The sequence below is a fragment of the Alexandromys fortis genome, unplaced genomic scaffold (assembly GCF_014885135.2).
Source record: "Alexandromys fortis isolate MF-2015 unplaced genomic scaffold, M_Fortis_MF-2015_v1.1 scaffold_122, whole genome shotgun sequence".
Taxonomy (NCBI): domain Eukaryota; kingdom Metazoa; phylum Chordata; class Mammalia; order Rodentia; family Cricetidae; genus Alexandromys; species Alexandromys fortis.
The window spans coordinates 3,462,527-3,483,028 of record NW_026068004.1 but is presented as its reverse complement, the minus strand read 5'-3'; the positions used below and the strand labels follow the sequence as shown (position 1 = coordinate 3,483,028).

Sequence of the window (20,502 nt, the reverse complement as noted above, 5' to 3'; positions counted from 1 at the left end):
TGTACTTGGGAATCTGAGGCAGGAGGATTTTGAGTTTGAGGCTACTTCTTTGGTACTACACAGGAAGACCTTGAATGAAAAAAAAAGTTACAACTAAACAAAAAAGGCAAACAGAGAAATCTTGATGTTTCTGCCATGATCTAATTGTCATCACTGTAAAAGGTGATGCATGTTTCTTGCTCAACAGTGGTTGGGTATCTGTGAAACAGCTGGCATGCGTTTTCTTCTTGAATCCTGATGGTGACCCTACAAGGTGTTCATTTGCCAAGAGGCTATGCCCATACCAGGCACAGGACATGTGAGGGTGGCTACAAGGATGCTGAGTTCCTGGCTTCAGGGAGGTCATGGCCAGTCCAGACGGACCACCAGGAGCCCCGGCTTAAATGGTGAAGAGAGAAGTTCCGTCAGGTCCTGCTCACTGGCTGGACTCTGACCAGACTACATTCAGCTCTGCATGCCTGTCACCCAGCCACCACGTCCTTTGTACACAGCCTTTGCAGAGGACCCTCCCTGTGGCTCTGGAACGGGTCCTGGGCTGTCTGCCACACACACCCTAGCTCTTTCTATTAGAACAGGCAAGATTTGTGGACGGGAACGTCACAGGGTGAGACAGTGAGCTGAGCCTGCTTGAGCGTTGTCATGGGGACGCCCCGTGTGCTCTGCTTTCCTGGTGTTGGTCTGGCATGGCCCTGGAGGTTAGCTATTAGACATCATTCCCTTTGCAGACTCTGCAAACATCCAAACAGCCTCCAACCTGCGCAGTGAGCATTTTCCTGAGCTGTTCACAAAGGTAGGGGTGTGTGTGTGTGTTTATGATATTTTCGTATGTGTGTTTGTGTGCCTGCTTGTGACAGTGTGTGTGTTCACACACTGTCCACATGCATGCAGGCATGTTGAGGTCAGAAGATAATTATCAAAGGGTCTCTCATTGGCCAGGAACACTCATCAGGTAGCCTCAGCTGGCTGGCCAGCGAGACCCAGGGAGACCTGCCTCCTCATTCCCTCTATTGGGATTGCAAACATATTACTACACGTCTTTTTTTTTTTTTTTTTTTTTTTTTTAATTTCTGAGACTGGAATGCAAGTCCTGCTCGCAAGACAGACACGTCACCAAGTGAACTACACCCTCAGCATGCCTTTCTGTGGTTTTACTTAATCTTAGGTGTTCTGTATATATTTCACACTGCACTTACGTTTCCCCTCTCACCTTGTCTGTGCTGAGGAAGTGGTAGCTGGAAGCCCCTTCTCACTAGACAAACAGCCGAGGAACTGACTCCTCAGGCCCCAGGCTCTGGGCCCAAGCTGCTGAGGTGTGAAAGGCTCCAACACAGCCCTCAATTCCAGGTGAAGAACCAGTACCACCTGGCGTTCCACTAACCTGCCTTCTAGGACCTCAGAGGAGGCCAGGGCCTGGAAACACACTGTGCTCCGTCTTACTCTCTGGGGTGTGTTTACTATAGTCCCACCTGAGAGCCAGTGTGCACAGCACATCTTCTCCAGCAGAGGGTGAGACACAGCCAGACACAGCTCTGAAGCACAGTCTTCTCCCAGCACCTGGCTGATGGTTCTTCTCTCTTTTGCTCTTTCTTGGCGCCTGTGTCTCTCTGACAATTGATGCTCTGAACTCTGAGTTCTCCCTGCTCACTCTGTGCAGGTGAGAGACACCCGAAATGTTGAGTTACTGGTTTTGTGAGAAGCAGGGGTGACTAGATTCCAGACTTGGGGGGATGGAAAACCCCACCAGCACAGCTGAGCACCTACCTCAGGGCGATGAGAACGCCCTCAGCTCAAGGATGAAAAAGGCACCGAGAGGACATTTTTCTCAGAAAATTAGAATTGATACCCTGAAGCAAGACACTTGCACAGCAGATAAAATAATGGAGTGCGTTTTGTAGGCTTTTTTTTTTTCTGGTTTGAAAACTATTTCTCATACAACACTTCCAGTTCGTATGGTTTATGATAGATGGAAAGGCGGCTGCTAAGATCGTGTTAATATTTTCACACACGGATTCCCAAAAGTAAAATGTTCATGTCACTCAACCCTCACATCCTTCATCCTTCACTTACTGCGAATGCGCTATAACAGACGGGACCCGTGTAAAAAGGCCACACGGGCTGGAGCGATGGCTCGGTGGGTTAAGGCACTCGATGCTAAGCCTGACAACCTGAGTTCAATTCCTGGGACTCATACAGTGGAGAGAGAAAACTGACTCTCCACAGTTGTCTTCCGACCTCACAATAAATTAAAAAAAAAAAAAAAAAAGAGCGCACATTGCCACATGAGAATAGCTTACAGCAAACATCCTTGGGACGCCATCTAAAAGGAATGACGTGTTTGTGTTGGTTCACAGGCTAAGGGGAGAAAGAGTCCAGCATGGCCAGGAAGGCATGGCAGCAAGAGCTGAGGCAGCCTGTCATCTTGCATACATAGAAGATCATGTGGGGGCAGGGAGAAGGATGCTACTGAACAGCCACTTAACTCAGTGTCCTGGATCCTCACCACTGAATGGTGCCGCCCACATTTAGGGTGCTCTTCCTACCTCTGTAATGTGTAGGGTTTTTTTTGGTACTCTTTTGGCTCTTTGCTCTTTCAGGGCTTTCCACCCAGCTCCCAAATAAACACACAGAGGCTTATTCTTACTTAAGAATGCCCTGCCTTAGCTTGACTTGTTTCTAGCCAGCTTTTCTTACCTTGAATTATCCCATCTACCTTGTGCCTCTAAGCTTTTCTCTTTCCCTATTCCATATACCTTTCTTTACATCTTGCTCCGTGGCTGGCTGTGTGGCTGGGTGCTGGCCCCTGTTGTCCTCCTCTCCTTCCTTTCTCTTGCTCCCATTCTTCTTCTGTTTATTCTCTCTGCCTGCCGGTCCCGCCTATCCTCTTTCCTGCCTAACATTGACCATTCAGCTCTTTGCTAGATCAGCCAGGCGTATTAGAAGGCAAAGTAACACAGTTTCACAGAGTTAAACAAATGCAATGTAAAAGAATGCATCACATCTTTGCATCATTAAACAAATGTTTCACAGCGCAAACAAATGTGACATCTTCAACTCATATTCCACAACAGTAACCTAACATAGGAAAATCTGTCTCAGATGATCCCAGAGATTTGTTTCCATGGTAATTCTAAATCCTGTCAAAGTGACAATCAGGAATGACACACACCCATTTTCTTGTCAAACTCCACATTTTCCTTATCTTTCCACTCCACATTTTGCTCTGAATTCTCATGCTAAGAGCAGTCAGTCACAACCATGCCACAGCCTGAATGTTCTACTCTATTGAAACCTCCTCCATTAAACAAATGCTAGTCTGCTACCTTTGAATTTTGCCTCACTCAGAATTTCAGGACCCATGTACAAGTGTAGTCAGATCCTTTGCTATAATGTAACATGCATGGCCTCTAGCTCAGAGAAAGTGATATTTCAAAGAAAGAAGGAGAAATGAAGGAAGGTTGGGAGGGAGGAAGGAAGGATGAAAGAGGAGGGAAGGACACCTGTCCATGCTGACTACCACTAGTGAGTCCTCTTCAGGAGTGGTTAGCTGCCACACATCCCGGAGTGTGGATCCTGTTGGGAGTGGAGTTAGGATAATAACCAGGTTTAACATTAAGGACAAAATAATATTTTGTTGTCTTGTCTTCTCTTTCCTCAGTTCCAATTGGCTCAGGGATGCATTAGAAACTGATATTCATGACCTTCCTTTTCAAGAGAGGACATAATAGCTGAACTCAGCTTGCAGCAAAATAAACACTCAAGGCCATAATGTTGGCATGCTGTCTCATCTCTTATTAAACGAATGTTTTCCTTTGGACTGATTTGCTCTGTGCTGAAGACCGTCTATCTTGGTTCTCATGGCTCCACCGACTTGTGGTGGACGCTGTTGGGATCCTGTGGAAACTGGGGTCAGAAGGAACAATATCGCCATCTGCTCATGTCAGTCTTCCTGATACTGTCTAAGTCATCTGCCTGTGGCCATGGGTTACCGACAAAGCGTGTCAGGGTTGTCACAGGAGTGGGAAACCAGTCAAAGACTGGCCTGTGTTGGCGTTCATCAGAGTTATTTAGAATGCCTAGAGACCCGAGGCTCCCATAATCCTGGGTGAAAATTAAGACAGTGGTCGCTACCCAATCTGCTGGATTATAACCTGGGAGACAGCAAGACCCTGGAGACACCGGCTGGTTTTTAAGATCCTAGATAGTACCTGCGCGTTTACTGTGTGCACGGTCACCCCGGAACCAGAGAAAACAACCCAGGGTCCTGTTTGCTCATAACTTTGTTGAGCTGACCTGGGTCCTTCTTCCTTACCTGGGTAGAAATTGTGGGCATACACAGGAGAAGGCATTGTTGGTTTCGGCAGTGTGTATATTCCTTGGTGTCTGAGAGCATTGGACCTTGGTAGGTGCTACGCAGAAACAGCAGAAGGTGGCACTCTCTAGTGCAAAGGCTCCTGAGCTGGTCTTTGGTAGTGGGACCCTAGCTCTGTCTGTCTCTAGTGGAGGTGTTTGGATTCCCACGCATAGGCAGTGAGTAGCCAGTGTTACCGCTCCAGGTCTGAGGGCTTGACTGGGTCTGGAACACTTCCTGTGACCCTGGCCTGCTGTTTGTTTATCTTTTCTGCTCTTTAAGCTTTCCTTCCTCCTTTAGCCTCCCATACTCTGCCTTCTCTGCACTTCCCCTGTTCCTCAGTCCCACCCCGGCCTGTTTGGCTGCCTTGTGTTGCTATGGTCTCATTGCTATGGTGACGGTAGGGCTGCTGTTGACCTCCAGTCTTGCAACTTTTGCTCTTTCAGCTACTGGGCAGCCGGTTGCCTTGATGCTTTTGTGACTCTGTCTGCTGGGTTCTGCTGCTTGTGCAGCTGAAAAGCCACTGGCTGCTCTGCTGTCCCTGTTGTTACTGCTTTCCTCCCGTCGCTGCCTCTGGGTTGGCAGGCCTCCGCTGCTTCCTTCTTAGCTCACGTTACCTCTCCTGAAAGGAGGCAAGAAAAGACCACTTGAGAGAAGCTTTTAATTGGGCTTAATGTTGCCCCACCAGGAAAGGAAGCTCAGGAGGGTACCACTCAGCCAGTTCCCTGTGAGCTTGGATAGCCTGCTTGTATAGCCAGGGAGGGGTCTTTGGCACCAATCACTGCAATGCCCTTTTAGCACTAGTCACAGCAGTTTCTCTGCTCAGCCACCAGGGGGCGTTGCTCTCTCCAGCCTGAATGGAAATGGCTGCAGTCAAGTAGAGTTCAGTAGAAAAACCAGCAGGAACTGAAGCAGTATGGCGTTGGCTGCCCTTTCAGGAGCCAGGTCAAGCAGCTGCTTGTTGTATAGACTCTTCAAGATGTCCGCGGACATTCAAACCACTGTCACTGGCCTAAAGGTGGTCCTGATGGCTGGTTGGCCAGCCGTTTCCCCCTCCCTTTCCTGCAAGGCAGCTAGGGCTGCCAGGGAGAGGACAGAGGCTGCCCATCCCCCAAGGTCTCTGCTTACTTCCAGGAAGATGAGCTTCAGGAATTCTCGCAGTGACGACTTGAAGAACACACCGTTCCTACTGACTGTGAGGGTAACAATTTTAACAATGCTATAACAATACTTAGCACCTACTTGCCCAGTTCCTCAAAGAGAGGAGATCCCCTTTATCTGTCTTAACTTGCTAGGTAGACAGGTATGTGAACAGAGAACCGGGATTCCGGCCTCTGGCCGAGTGGGGTCGGAAGGCTCATAGAGAGCTCTGTGGGAGAGGTGAAGAGGGGCTCTTCAGGGGCAGAGATGGGAAGGACCCTGGGGCAGGAGGGGGTGAGAGGAAAAGGACTAGGTTGGCAGTAGAGAGAAGACAAACGGTGTACCTCCACTGATGACAATGAAGCAGACTCATCGGAGCCCCTCAAACAGTGCTCTCAGAATTAAGGTGTCTGGCTCACCTTCTCATGGCCTGAGGTAGTTTGAATGTAATTGGCTCCATAAACTCATAAGAAGTGACCCTGTTAGGAGGTGTGGCTTTGTTGGCGTGGGTATGGTCTTGTTAGGGGAAGTGTGTCACAGCAGGGGCGGGCTTTGAGGTTTCCTAGGCTCAGGATTTCGCCCACTGTCTCAGCTGACTTTCTGCTACCTGTAAGATGCAGGACTCTCAGCTCCTTCTTCAGCCCTGCATCTGCCTGCACATTGCCGTGCATTGGCCATGATGATGATACTGGACTGAACCTCTGAACTGACAACCCAGTTAAATGTTTTTCCTTGTAAAACCACGGCAAGGTCATGGTGTTTCTTCACAGCAGTGGACACCCTAGCTAAGACAGGCTCATGTACATATGAGATGGGGGTGCTTGCCTCTGCTCACAGCACTGGCTAGTCATGGGCAGGGCTGGGTACTGACTCTGGCATCCTCGCTCTGGAGTGTGAGTGTCACTGGTACACTCTGTCACTGTGACCACGAGCCCATGCTGTCTTAGAGGAGGAAGGGTACTAGATGAAATCTGACATGTGTGTCTGTGTGGCGTGGTGAGGAGCTTTGTCTGCCCGAACTGAGACTTTATCCATGAATGTAGAAGGATCCTGTGCTGGAGACCCCGCACTTGTTCTCAGCCTTCCTGATGCTGCAACCCTTTAATACAGTTCCTCATGTCATGGCGACCCCCAACCAGAAAACTATTTTGTTACTACTTCATAACTGTAATCTTGTTATGGTTCTGAATTGTAATGTAAATATCTAATATGTAGGGTATCTGGTATGCAATCCCCCAAAAGGGGTCATGACCCACGGGCTGAGAACTGCCACACGCAGACCCAGGCTTTGAAAAATGTTGCCTTGGCAGCTGTGTTGTGAGCCAGCTGTAGAACTGCATAGGGAGGAAAGTGCCCAGGATTAGAAGAACACGTCAGTGCCAGCGCCTAGGACTTGTCAGTGGCTGATGCTCGTGGCTTGGGCACCTGTTGCTGTGGAATATTTGTTTAATGATGCATTTTTAATGTTGCATTTGTTTAACTCTGTAAAGCTGTGTTATTTTGCCTACCTAAAACACCTGATTGGTCTAATAAAGAGCTGAATGGCCAATAGCAAATGCAGGAGAAAGGACAAGGGGTGGGTGGTGGTGGTGGGTGGGTCTGGCAGGCATAGAGAATAAATAGAAGGAGAAATCTAGGCTTGGGAGGAGCCAGGAGCTAGAAAAGGAGAAGGAGAGAAGGACACCAGGGGCCAGTCACTGAGCCACACAGCCAGCCATGGAGTAAGAAGGAAAGAAAGATATATAGAATAAAGAAAGGTAAAAGCCCAGAGATGAAACACAGTTAAGGAGAAACAGGATAACTTAAGTGAGAAAAACAGGCTAGAAATAAGTCAAGCTAAGGCCAGGCATTCATAAGTAAGTATAAGTCTCCATGTATTTATCTGGGAGCTGGGTGACAGGCCCCCAAAAAGTAAAAAACCAACTACAGGCGCCACCTGCTGCTGGCAGCCTGGGAGTCACCTCCACTGAGATGCTGAGAGGCCCCGTGAGCCCAGGATGGCCTGAGGAAGGTCATGTTCTCTTGTCAGGACTGTTGCAGTGTGGACGCATACACATATCCTATACCCTTCAGCCTCAAAGATTCTAGATGCCATGCTAACACGGGATCTGAGCCATCCTGAGGACCAACTGTGCCTCCCACAGGGACTTCACAGCCCCTTCCTGCTGTACGGTTGCCAATCCAGACCCTCCTTCTGTACCCTACTCTGGCCTCAAGGCCCAGCGTCCCAGGTCCCTGGCTGCTCCCACTCATGAAAGCCAATTTGGTTTGCCTCCTTCTGTCTTCTGTGCCCAGGACACTGATCTTCCATCTTCTAGGATGCAGTTCAGTCTTTGTGCTTCTCTCTCCCCACAGACTAATTTCTCAGCCTCACCTTTGCACATTCAAGAGGCTCACTAAGACATCTTCCCAACAAAGCAGCCATCTCCTCCCAAAGACGAATTCTGCTGCCATGTGCGGAATGCAAAAACAGCCGCAGGCATCTTTGAAAACCACGTTTTCATTCTCCCACTAGTATTAAATTTTGTAAAGAGGCCAATGACGGAGCCCATCACACGTAGCTGGCATCTTGCCGAACAGGTATTTACTGAGGAGAACTTCTATCTTTGCAACTATCAGCACAGCTCATACTTCTGGCTCAGGACAAGGAAAGCCAGGAATATTAAGAAATAGTTTGTTGGCTCTGAGGGTAAAGCCAACCCCTGCCCAGGACTGCAGCTCATCCAGCGGAGGCAGAAATATCTAATTCCTACTGCTCAAGGCACACTCCTGGATTGCTGATCCTCTTCTCTTGAAAACATCTGGTAAGAACAGACAGAGCTCTCCAGAGGAGATGCCATAATCCAAGCCTCAGGTTATCCCTGCAAATAACAGTACAACGTCTGGCATGAAACCTAATCCAGTCAGGTGCCATACTTAGCTCTTGACTATATCCCTCAAAGGCTCATGTGTTGAGGACTTGGACCCCAGTTTCCTGGGAAGTGGTAGGGTCTAATGGGAGGAGGTTAGGTCATTGGGAGCATCCCCTTGAAGGAGACACTGAGACTCAGTCTTGCTTTCTACTTGGTCTCCATGAGGGAGCCTCTTTGCTTTAGTATGCTTTCTGCCATGTTTGTTCTGCTTTGCACCCAGATCCAGAGTAATGAAACTAACTGAGCATGGATTGAAGCCTTTGAAAAGACACGCTAAAGTAAACCTTTCTTCCTTATAATAACCTTCGCCTCATGTTCTGTGATGGCACAGAAAGCTGGCATGCCAGAATAGGTAATGAGATAATACAAATGTCATCCATGAGAAGAGGCAGGTGCTGGAAACAGAGGTCTTCAGATTTTAGGCTCATCACGAACACATTCGGGAAGTGCCACGTCAGACGCTTGTGCCAGGCATCCAGGACCAACAGTCAACCAACAAATCAAGGCCCTGCCTGCCCTTACGACCTTCACAGTCTTCTGGGGGAGATAGTAAGTAATCAAATAATCCATCTTACACAGGGTAGGGTCATTGTGTAAAGACCAGGCTCTCCTTGCCTGGATCCCCACCCTATCATAGCCTTGTTGCCCTCTTAAGAATAAACAAGGCAGATTCTTACTCCTTGAATCTGGCTGTCCTTGCCCTTGGCCAGAATGTGGCTAAAGCCGTTGCTCCAGTTCTGAGCCCAGTCTCCAGAGGCCTGTGCCTACCAGCTGCTCCTCCTGGAGTGTGTCCCTGAGAACAATTCTGGGCTGTCGGCCAAGAAAGAAATTGTCCTAGCAGGACTCAGGCTTGAGAGAGAGAGAGAGAGAGAGAGAGAGAGAGAGAGAGAGAGAGAGAAACCAACAAAGATCAATAAATCCACCTAGCTGGCCTAGCAAGTTCCACTGAGCTCAGTGCAGAACAGTGGGGTTGCCCAACAGACACAGAGACATCTGAGAACAAATACGCAGTACCAGTAGGGCTTGGTGGTATTTGTTACCCAGCATAATTGTGTACAGATGACTGAGACACATAGATCCATAACTCTGACTGGGTCAATGAAAACTAAAGTGCAGTGGGTATGGAATGGTTAGCAGAGGAAGCTGGTGGGTTAAGAGAAGGTCTGTAGGTTAAGAGAAGGTGTCTCTGAGGACACGATGCTCACAGTGAGGTCAAGACGAAGACTTAAGAGGACAGAGAGAGAGGTCTGGGCAAAGACTTTTTATGTGGAGGAGGTGTGGAAAGTCTGAGGTCCAGAAGGAAGTCCATGGGGCATGGGAGGGGGTAAGATAAGGCTGAGAAGGTAGATAGGGCCACAACTTTAACTATTATCAAATATAAACACAACGTCTTTAAACATTTTTTAACACATCTATTTTATGTGTGTGGGAGCATGTGTCTCTTAGCACACGTGCAGAGGTCAGAGGCCAACTCATGGGAGTTCTCTTTCTACAGTGTGGGTTCTGGGGATTGAACTCAGGTTGTCAGGCTTGGTGACAAGAGCCTTTACCCACCGAGCTATCTTGTTGGTTCTGATGTCTCTGGAATCTCTTCTCATAAGATGAATAGGTTAGAAGCTATATTCTTTATTCCTTGCCTTGTCTCTACCCCAAATTCTGTGCATACTTTAATTCCTACATTGTTAAGGCCAAAGGCCAGATATGAAATTCTGCAACAATATCCACGCTTTAGCCCTATGTTGATGCTAGTAATTAAAGACTGACAAGCAGTTCACATTGTTAATATTCTTTATATATTGTGGCAGAGACTTGTTGGGTCTCTAGCCTCCCCCATCCCACTACTTTCCTCCCCAGTGCCACGTCTTCTGTTTCCCTAAAATTCTCAGCTTGACCTTACAATAAAACCTGTTTTTTTTTTTTTTTTTTTTTTTTTTTTTTTTTTTTTTTTTTTTTTTTTTTTTTTTTTTTTTTTTTTTTGAGACAGGGTTTCTCTGTAGCTTTGGTGCCTGTCCCAGAACTAGCTCTTGTAGACCAGGCTGGCCTCGAACTCCCAGAGATCCGCCTGCCTCTGCCTCCCGAGTGCTGGGATTAAAGGCGTGCGCCACCACCGCCCGGCCTAAACCTCTGTTTTTATTTGTAGTTTTTTACCACTCAAATTCATATTCCTAAGTTCTACAGCATCATTTATACCTACTTAACAAAACCTTACACATACAGGAGAGGGCTTAGAGGTTAAAGCAAGAGGCTAGAGTCTGGATCCTCAGAACCCATGTAATTCCAGCCTCAGAAGACAGATAGGCAGATATCTGAAGAGCTGGCTAGTGAGACAAGGTATCAGTTAGCTCTGCGCTTGATGATAAATCCCAACATCAACCTTGGCCTTTCACGTGTATGTGCACACTTGCACATGCACACTCCATCGTGGCTGCCCATACACTTACAAACATACATACATACAAACATGTCATATATGATATATGAAAAGAAGTGAAAAAAAACCCGAAAGCTTCCATAATGAAGGATGTCTCCTTTGGGGTTCCACATCTTTAGTATGCTGAAGCATTATAACTCACCTCGCTGTCTGTAGCCCGTTTATTCTCCATTATCATGCAATGTTCCATTGTTTGAGTCAACCCAGTGGCTTTATCCATCCAATTACTGGGGACATTGGGTTGTGACCAGTTTTTGGTCTTTATAAGTGAAGCCGCTAGGAACACTGTGTACGCGTTCTGTGTTTATCTGGGAGACTGGCCTCAGTGGGTCGTAGGGTCCTATGGTGGAGCCGCTCTGTGTTTCGTGTCCCTAGTTCTTACTCAGCAGTCGTGCTAAGAACTTTGCCCATAGCTCTGTCTCTGTGTCTGTCTCACCACTTCCATTTCTTGTGTTATTTTTCCTTTAGGCACACAGGTGTCCCTAACACAAACACCTGCTGGTCATGGATTCGCTACCTTTTCTCCGGTTCATCCTCTTCAAGGCATCCCTTTTGAGGAAGAGATTTTTGACAAATGTTTTAAAGGCCTTCCCCAATAAACAACCTATTTGTATTATTTTCTAATTTTTTACTGTCCTCCTGTCAGTTTTTGTTAGTCTTTATTTTGCCTAAATTTTGAGCAATACTTTCCTGAGCCATGAGTCTCATGAGTGTCGTGGCTGCATGGTTTCCTCATCTCCCAGCGCTGTTGGAAGCCGACTGTGGGTCTCTGAGGGTCTTGGGGATGGGAAGCCGCCTTTGTTTGCTTGCAAGATTTTCAGATTATTGTCAGCTTCCTCATGCACCTGATATGTGTTTAGTTTTTTTAGCCTCCTCCTCCTCCTCCTCCTCCTCCTCCTCCTTCTTCCTTTTTAATTTCTTGAACATGTAGTATAATGTTTATCTGTTCTGGAAACTTACTAACTATTTCCACTACAAATGTGTTTTTCTGTCTCATCTTTTTCCCTCTTCTTCATTGTGGAACAGGAAGCACTGGGCATGTGCCCAGCCATCTTGGTTTATACTCCACACCCCTTCACGTTGCCGTCTCCCTCTTGTCTCTGGACTCCCCTCTCACTATCTTTCTTCCGCGTCTCATTCTAATGCCTCAGTTCATTCACTGGGATGTTAACATCGGTCGCTTTATCGCTCAAGACCTCTGTTTGATTACTTTTAAGATCGTCTCATTTATTCTGCAGTCTCCTCCCACCACATAGATCTCGTAAGCCTTGTCTTTTAGTTAAGAACCGTGAGGCATGGTTATCTCAGGGTTGCCGATGCGCTCAGCTGGAAACTTCTCACGAGTCTTGTTTTGTTATCGGGAGTGTCTGCTGACTTTTCTCTCAGTACACCTGCTTGTTATGCTTTGCCTGTTTGTGAGTGTGTGCTGCTAAGTGTGCCGAGGTGTATGAGTGTGGACAGAGGCTGGTGAGCTGGCTGGAAAGGACCGAGAATGACTAGTCTGTGTTCTGCAGGCTGCCTGCCATCTTGGCTGTTTCTTTCCTTGGTCCTCCTCCTCATTCTACCGACCACCCTTAACTTGCCTAACACAAGCCAGCTGTGGTTCTTGGGCCTGCAGGCAGCTGCTCAGGATGGCTTTCTCCAGAGAGGTCTGTGTGTCCATCAGGGAGCTGGCACGAATCAGGTATGACTTGGTTTTGTTGTCCATGGGCCATGGAATTAGATTCCCAGCAGGTAGTTTTGGTTCCTCTTTTACCCAAAGTGTTTCCACAGCACCACCTCCTCCCAGGCACGCGGGGATCGGCATACACCTCCAATCGCTCTGCCTCACAGTTGCTAAAACAGCTCTGTCCCATGTGTCTTGGGCTGCCTGCATCAGTGGGCCCCATGCTTCCCCAGCTCCCCCACTGTGTTCAGCTCAGTCTGATCATTTTCTTAGAGGATTACCAGTTTACTGCATGCCCCCACACACGTTAAAAAAAAAGCAGATAGATTCATTCAGTGTGGTCATATTGGCAAGAGAAACAGATAATGGGGCCTGGTGACCCCAAGTGTATCTTTGTGAGGGTTACAGGTATGCACTGTAGGTTTAAATGGAGAAAGAGTTGGGGAGGATGCTGGGAAATGTGGTCCTTTGGACACAACACGGTTGATGCACCTGGGACTTCCTCTTACTTTTAAGAGCAGAATAATTTTGTTGTTTTGAGACAGAGTTTCCATATGCAACCCATGTTGACCCCTGATGCTTGATCCTCCTGTCTCAATCTCCCAAGTGTTGGGATCACAGGCAGTGTCAGCTGATCAAGAAACAAGTGTGGTTAGTTTTCGGTATGTGTAACTTGGAAGGGGTAAACCTGTCTCTCTCTATCTGCCTTCTTCCTCCCTTCCCCGGAGTGCTGGCTACTCTGTTGATTTGACACTAACTAGAGTCATCTGAAAGGAGGGAACCTCAATTGAGAAAACGCCTCCATAAAATCAGGCTGTTGGGGGGAGGGCCCAGCCTATTGTGGGTGGATCCAACCCTGGGTTGGTGGTTTTGGGCTCTATAAGACAGAGGGTTGAGCCTGGCGGTGGTGGCACACACCTTTAATCCCAGCACTGGGGAGACAGAGACAGGTGGATCTCTGTGAGTTTGAGGCCAGCCTGGTCTACAGAGTGAGTTCCAGGACAGGCTCCAAAGCTGCACAGGAAATCCTGCCTTAAAAAACCAAGGGGGGAGAGGGTGAGCTGAGCAGCCTTGTGGAGCAAGCCACTGAGCAGCACTCCTCCATGGCCTCTTCGTCAGCTCCTGCCTCCAGCTCCAGGCTCTTGCCCTGTTTGAATCACTGTTCTGACCTCCTTCAATAATGAACAGGACTGTGGGAGTGTAAACCAAACAAACCTTTCCCTCCCCAACTTGTGTTTGGTCATGACATTTCATCATAGAAATAGAAACCCTAACTAAGGTACCCGGTGATGTGTTGTGTGTCTCAAAATAACTAAAAGAGAGGATTTTGAATGCCCTCTTAACAAAGAAATAGTGTTTAGGGTGATGGATATTCTAATTACCTAGATATAATCACTACACAAGGTGTACCCATAACAGAACAGCCCATTGTACCCATAAATATGTACAATTATCATGTCAATCAAAAGGAATATAAAAAAGAGAGAGGGAACAAAGACAAACATGTGAATGAACCAAGAGTTCTGGAGAAACTGGCTGGTACTCAAAATGAGAAGGACCAGGGGAAGCTGTGTGATCCTCAGCTTGCCCATTGCCAGTGAGATTCTGACAAGAAGATCTCTTCCAGCGTCAATACCTCCAGCAGGCGGGACAGTAGCTAGACTGTTGGGTATGTTAGGACATTCTGCACTTGTGAAATTGTAAAGAATGAAGCCTGCAGGGGAAAGACAGTAAAAGTCAAAGCTAAGAATTCACGTGAACTCAGTCCTGTGATGGAATGAATAAGTTTTATTTTATTTTATTCTATTTCATTTGTTTTAGACAGTATCTCATTCACCATGTAGCACTGGCTGCCTTGGATACTACTATCTAGACCAGGCTGGCCTTTAACTGACAGAGATCTACCTGGCTCTGCCTCCTGAGTGCTGGGACTAAAGGCGCGTGCGGCCATGTCTGGCTTGAGTTAGTGGTTGTGAAGGAAGCGCAGGCTGGTGAGGAGGCTCGGGTTTGAACAGCAGGTGTCAGTATACAAGGAAGTAAGAAGAATCAGACAGCACCAGTTTTACCTGGCTTGTGTCCAGTGGTGGGACTACAGATAGCTCAGGCAGGCTTCCAGGTTTTCATCTGATGATGTCCGGAGAGTTTTAAGACCAAGGCAGGGACTAGAGAGGTGGCTCCGCAGTTAAGAAGAAGTACTGCTCTTCTAGAGAGCCCGAGTTCAGTTCCCATTTTTCTCTAATGCTGCCTTGCTCATTCCCAGGAGTCCTGATGATGTTATGGGTGTGAGCCCTTGCTAGGTCTAGGCTTATGGTTTTCTCTCTTATTCCCTCAGGGATACATTTAAGGATCATATCCCAACTGACTACTCTTTGGATCATGAAGATCTTCCCTGTGCTATTTTCTGGGAAGACAGTCCCTGCTTTTACCTCCAGCTGCCTGCCACTGGCAAGTTTGCCCCTCAGTGTTATGTGCATACACATTAGAGGCTCGGAGGTTTTACACCTGCTCTCGGTTTCCTAGTCGTCACTGTCATAGTTGGAAATGAGTATCTATCAAAGGAGTCTTGACATCTGATAGCTTAAGAACTTGAGAACTTATCTTTCTCTGCTCTTCAAAGCTGCCTTGACTGCGTTTACATCAAACTTTGAGAATCTCAGCTTTCATGATGTACCCTCTTTGTTATGTATTGCTTCCCCTAGTTTTGTGCCTCTCTTTTTGTCTCTTTGTGCTTTGGGTTAGGTGTTTTAAAATAAGTTTTGATGATTTTGGACTCTGGGTATACTGTGGGTATTTATTATTATTTATTGAATTTGCCTGTCGGTAATTAACTACTGCCTGTTTGTATGTCTAGTATTTTTTTTAATATTTATTTATTTATTTATTTATTTATTTATTTATTTATTATGTATACAATATTCTGTCTGTGTGTGTATGCCTGCAGGCCAGGAGAGGGCACCAGACCTCATTACAGATGGTTGTGAGCCATCATGTGGTTGCTGGGAATTGAACTCAGGACCCTTGGAAGAGCAGGCAATGCTCTTAACCTCTGAGCCATCTCTCCAGCCCCTGTCTAGTAATTTTTTTATTGACTGCTTGACATCTTGTATGAAAAGCGTGGGAGAATTGGAGGCCCTGGCTGCTGTGATTTCCCATTCTTGGGTTAATCTTCATTCTGGTCACGGCCCAGCGCAGGAAGATGGTCATTTAATCCAATCTGGGAGCCCACTGATTAACGCATTACCACAGGGCATTAGGAAATGCCACTAATCACTAGTTCAGCTTAAATCCCAGAGCCCTCTGGGGTTCTAACTAAAAGGTTGTGGCCTGCACCAGGCCTGCCCAGTCCCCTTGACAAGCATCCCGCTAATCCAGTACGAGTTCAGCCACAGACTGGACAGACTTCTGCCTGCCTCTCTCTCTCTCTCTCTCTCTCTCTCTCTCTCTCTCTCTCTCTCTCTCTATGTTTTTCCTCAAGTTTCTTGGATTCTCAGCTATTATAAAAGAAACACGTGCCACTAAGGAAAGGGGAGCCAGGCATGGGGCCTCCTTCTTGCTTCTTTGTCTTTTACAGCTTGTTGTTCCCACAGTGGCTCTCTTATTTCCACAGTGTCTCTCCAGATTGTTCTAGAGCAGTGGTTCTCAACCTCCCTAACGCTGTGACCCTTTGATACAGTTCCTTGTGTTATGATGACCCTGACCATAAAATCATTTTTGTTGGTACTTCATAAGTGTAATTTTTCTACTGTTACAAATCATAATGTAGACATCAATGTTTCCTGATGGTCTTAGGCGACCCCTGTGAGAGGGTCATCTTACCCCCCACCCCCTGCCCGCGAAGGGGTCTCGACTCCTGTTGAACTGCTGTCCTAATGGTTCTTGAACCAGGGGACTGACGCAAACATGCCAGCTTGCTCTTACTGTAGCTTCTTCATACTTCAAAGGCTTTCTCCACTCAGCTTGTTAATTCTTCCTTTAGTGTTGCACAAATATGTTCCAGCTGTTTCAGACTGATGATCCGGAGTCCTTTAAAGGGGCATGCAACTTCTGAGCTCATGCCAGCACGCATGAATGACGAAGAAACGCAGGATGCATGGATGCAAATGGGTATCTCCATCCTTCACACCACAGCCTTAGTTCTCATCCTGCTGCTGTGATGAAAATGGCCAAAAGCAGTCTGGGGAGGAGAGGGTTTGCCGGCTTACATATCCTGATCACACGCTATAATGGAGGGAAGTCCGGACAGGAACCTGGAGGCAGGCTCCTCTCTGAAGCAGGGTGGCTTGCTTCATGACTTACTCAGACTGTTTTCTTACACCCTCCGCGACCACCTGCCCAGGAGTGGCATCCACCACAGTGGGCTGGGTCCTTCTACTCAATCATAAATAAAAATATAAAAAAAATTTATAATTTCTCACAGGGAATCTGATAGAGGTATTTTTTCAATTGAGATTACTTCTCAGATAACTCTAGCTTGTGTGAAAAACTGATCAGGACAGATACTCAGTGAACTTTCCTGAGAAAGGAACCAACAGTTCATTTAGAACTGGTGCCAACAATCCCAGAGAACCTAGACATCAATGAGGACCCCAACAGAGACATACATAGATCTAATCTACATGGGAAGTAGAAAAAGACAAGATCTCCTGAGTAAATTGGGAGCATGGGAACCTTGGGAGAGGGTTGAAGGAGAGAGGGGGTAGAGAGGGGAGCAGAGAAAAAATGTAGAGATCAATAAAATCAATTAAAAATTAATTTAATTGAAAAAAGTAGATAATGTCAATATGTTAATCCCATAACAATAAAAAATAAAGAACTGGTGTCAATTGTCCAAGGTGAAGTGGGAGATGATAGTGTGCATGGACCAGCCTGAAGGACACTGGGGAGATTCCTGAGGACTTAACCTGACACACACTCACAGAGAGCTCCCTCAGTAGATATTCAGACTGTAATAGGCATTGATAGACCAAATATTTTTCCATAAAGTTGTTCATCACTCTATTACACAGAAAAACAAATGAATTATGGGATAGTCATGTAATCAAAGGATTGGCAACCCATGAACCAAATAATTTGCTTATTTATTCATTTATTTAGTTATTTGTTTTTATTTTGTGTGTAATAAATGAGTGTTTTGCTTGCATGAATGTACGTGCTCCAATGTGTGTGCAGTACCCAAAAGTGCCAGAAGAGGGCATCAGCTCTCCAGAAATTGGAGATGAAGGTTTTGAGCAGTCTTGTGAGTGCTAGGAATGAACCTGGGTCCTTTGCAAGAGCAGTAAGCACTCTTAATTGCTGAGCCTCTCTCTCTCTCTCTCTCTCTCTCTCTCTCTCTCTCTCTCTCTCCCTCTCCCCCTCCCCCCCCTCTCTCTCTTTCTCAAATGTGTGTGGGTGTTTTTGTCTTGCATATATCACATATCATAATAAGCACACTTGGTGCTGATAGAAGCCGGGAGAGGTAATGGAGTTACAGATGTCAATGAGTTTCATTGTGGGTGCTGGGAACCAAACTGGGGTCCTCTGGGAGAGCAGCTAGTGCTCTTAACCACTGAGCCATTTCTCCTGCCCTATTCTACTTTCTTAAAGTGAAAGCTTTGGCACCTTGCCTGAATTCCTTGGAAGAAGGGAAACCGTGGCTAGCATGGGCTAGAGAGGTCGATAATGTTTCCTGAAACAAACTCTGATAAATATGTAACTTTTAATTCATTTTTTCCCTTTGGTAACTTCAAAAAAAATTCAGAATTTAGTGCAAGTGTCAACTCTTAATTTAAAAGTAGGGAAATTGCCCAGAATGTCATGTGGACAGTCTTAGATTTTTTTTTAGTTTATATTTCAGTAGGATGTAGAGCTGAACATTCCAGTTCTCAGGTAGGTGTACCGGAAAAACGGGTCCCCCCGAGTGAGTTTTCACCTGCCACTCAAGATTATCCGCCATTCTTAAATCAGAGGAAACAAGCATGTCCAACCCCTTCTGTTGGTGCCACGGAGAAGGCTCAATGAAGTCACCTCTGTTGCATAGCTGGGAAGAACGGAAACCCAGTGGGCTCACAGGGAGCCTTGGATCTGCACTGTGGAGCTAAGGCAGCAGGGAGGTCCCTGCCACTTCTCAGCCCATCATGTCTTCTCACTGGGAGAAGGGCGTCTGAGGAGAGCCGTGCGCACAGGTGTTGGCTCTTTAAATCTTCTATTCAATCTTCTCAGCTCTTTTCTCCAGGGGTAGAGAAATGTGTAGTATCTTTTGGTTGCCAGTAATGGAGTTCAATTGAGTAATTATAACCAGGAAAGGGGAATTTTATTATTATTATTTTTTTTTTTAAAAATGGGTGTCTTCTGGGCTTCCCCCAAAGTGGGAATATAGCCTCCTCAATAAAAACTGAAAGCAGTTTTTTTGTTTGTTTTGCCTAGACCAGGCTCTCTCATCCCCTCTGTCTTAATCTTGTTCACTGGAGACAAGCTTCTGTGTCGTCTCCCTTCACGAGAGAGAGGAACAGGACAACTGTGCTGTAGAGAACCGGCCTTGCAGCAGCCCTCAGAGAGATGCCAATTGTCCCCGGACAGGCAATCACCCTGGCCCAGTAAGAGCCACATGATACAGAAGTGGCTCACCGCAACCACTCTGGCTGCATAAAAGAAAGTTCCAAGAGGAAGGGAAGGGGGATGCCTTAGGAACTGGGCCAATCACTCCCAGAGGGTTTATTATATCTGAAAACGTTAGGAGTATTGAAGGCCTCATTAAGGGCTGCCTAATGCCTACATGAGGACACCAGTCTTCCTTTTAATTAAAATAGCACAGCAGGGGATTTCCAGGTTGGTCTAGTACATAAGGTATATAAAATGTTGCCATTTAGAACTAACAAAAACAAAAAAACAAAACCCCAAAAAGCACAAAAGCAAAGCAAAACAACCCCCTCCCCCCCAAAAAAAAGAAAAAAGAAAAAAAAAAGAAAAAGAAAAAGCTGAATGAACAGAAAAAAGAAACCAAAACAAAACCCTTCTTAGATCTAAGGTCACAGGCCAAAGCGCTGCCCTAAGCCCGCGAAGTCACCTTGCTGAGTCCCAGTGAGCACAAACCTGGCGAGAGACTGGAGAGGCACCTTGAGAGTCCTGTGATTTTTTTTTTTTAATTTGTGGGTTTTATCTCCAGGTGCCATAGGAGGTCCTCACAGTGAGGATCAGAGGAAACGCTCCTGTGCTCTGGCAGGAGGAGAGGACAGGAGCCATTCTGAAAAAATACCAGACCATTCTGTGCTTAGGAGACCTGCCTTCAGGACCACCCAACTGTCCTGCCCCATCCAACCCCACCAACTGCCCTTCCCTACCCAATGAGATGGCAAGAAAGCACTGGTGAAGCTCACAGCCCTGGTGCTCAGCACCCAAATCAAGTCCTATCATGAGCTATAGATGCCTCCCCTCCCTCTGCACGTTCGCCACCGCATCTTTAGTCCATCACCCGTCACGTCCACCGTGTCCGCCTCCTTCAGATAACAGGGCAGGAGGCTGGGGTGCAGCTTCCTGGTGAAATGCTTGCCTGCGGGAGAGAGGTCCAAACTGTGATTTTCAGCACCATGGGAGGAAGAGGAGGAAGAGAATGGGAAGGAAGAGGAAAGGGATGATGATGATGATGATGATGATGATAATTCAAATTACATTTTCCATGTTCTTTACTATAAAAGAGTAAAGCCAAACCTTGGGGCTCTATTACAGCCTGTTCGGCCTTTGCCAGTTTGGCTCCACTAGGGAGAGCTGCTGTGATTTTCTATGTATGGGTCTGTGCCTATGTCATTGTTACATGAGGACTTATTGTACCATATTGAATTGAAATGCCTGCCTTTTATATATTGGAAGGTAACACGCTAATAATAAGTAAAACTATAACTCCAAAAATAATCACCTTATTTTTCTCATTGAGTCATAGTTTTAGAATCTTTGAAAATGTGTTGACATTACTAGCCATGATTCTGGTGTATATGTTTATAGTGTCTTTTTTTTTTTTTTTTTTTTTTTTTTT

General features: G+C 46.5%; 1 protein-coding gene across 1 annotated transcript in view; it reads left to right on the top strand.

Moving 5' to 3' along the window:
• Foxj3 (forkhead box J3) overlaps positions 1-20,502 on the top strand; it is an 821,428-nt gene that overhangs the window by 140,875 nt on the left and 660,051 nt on the right. The window lies entirely within an intron of this gene.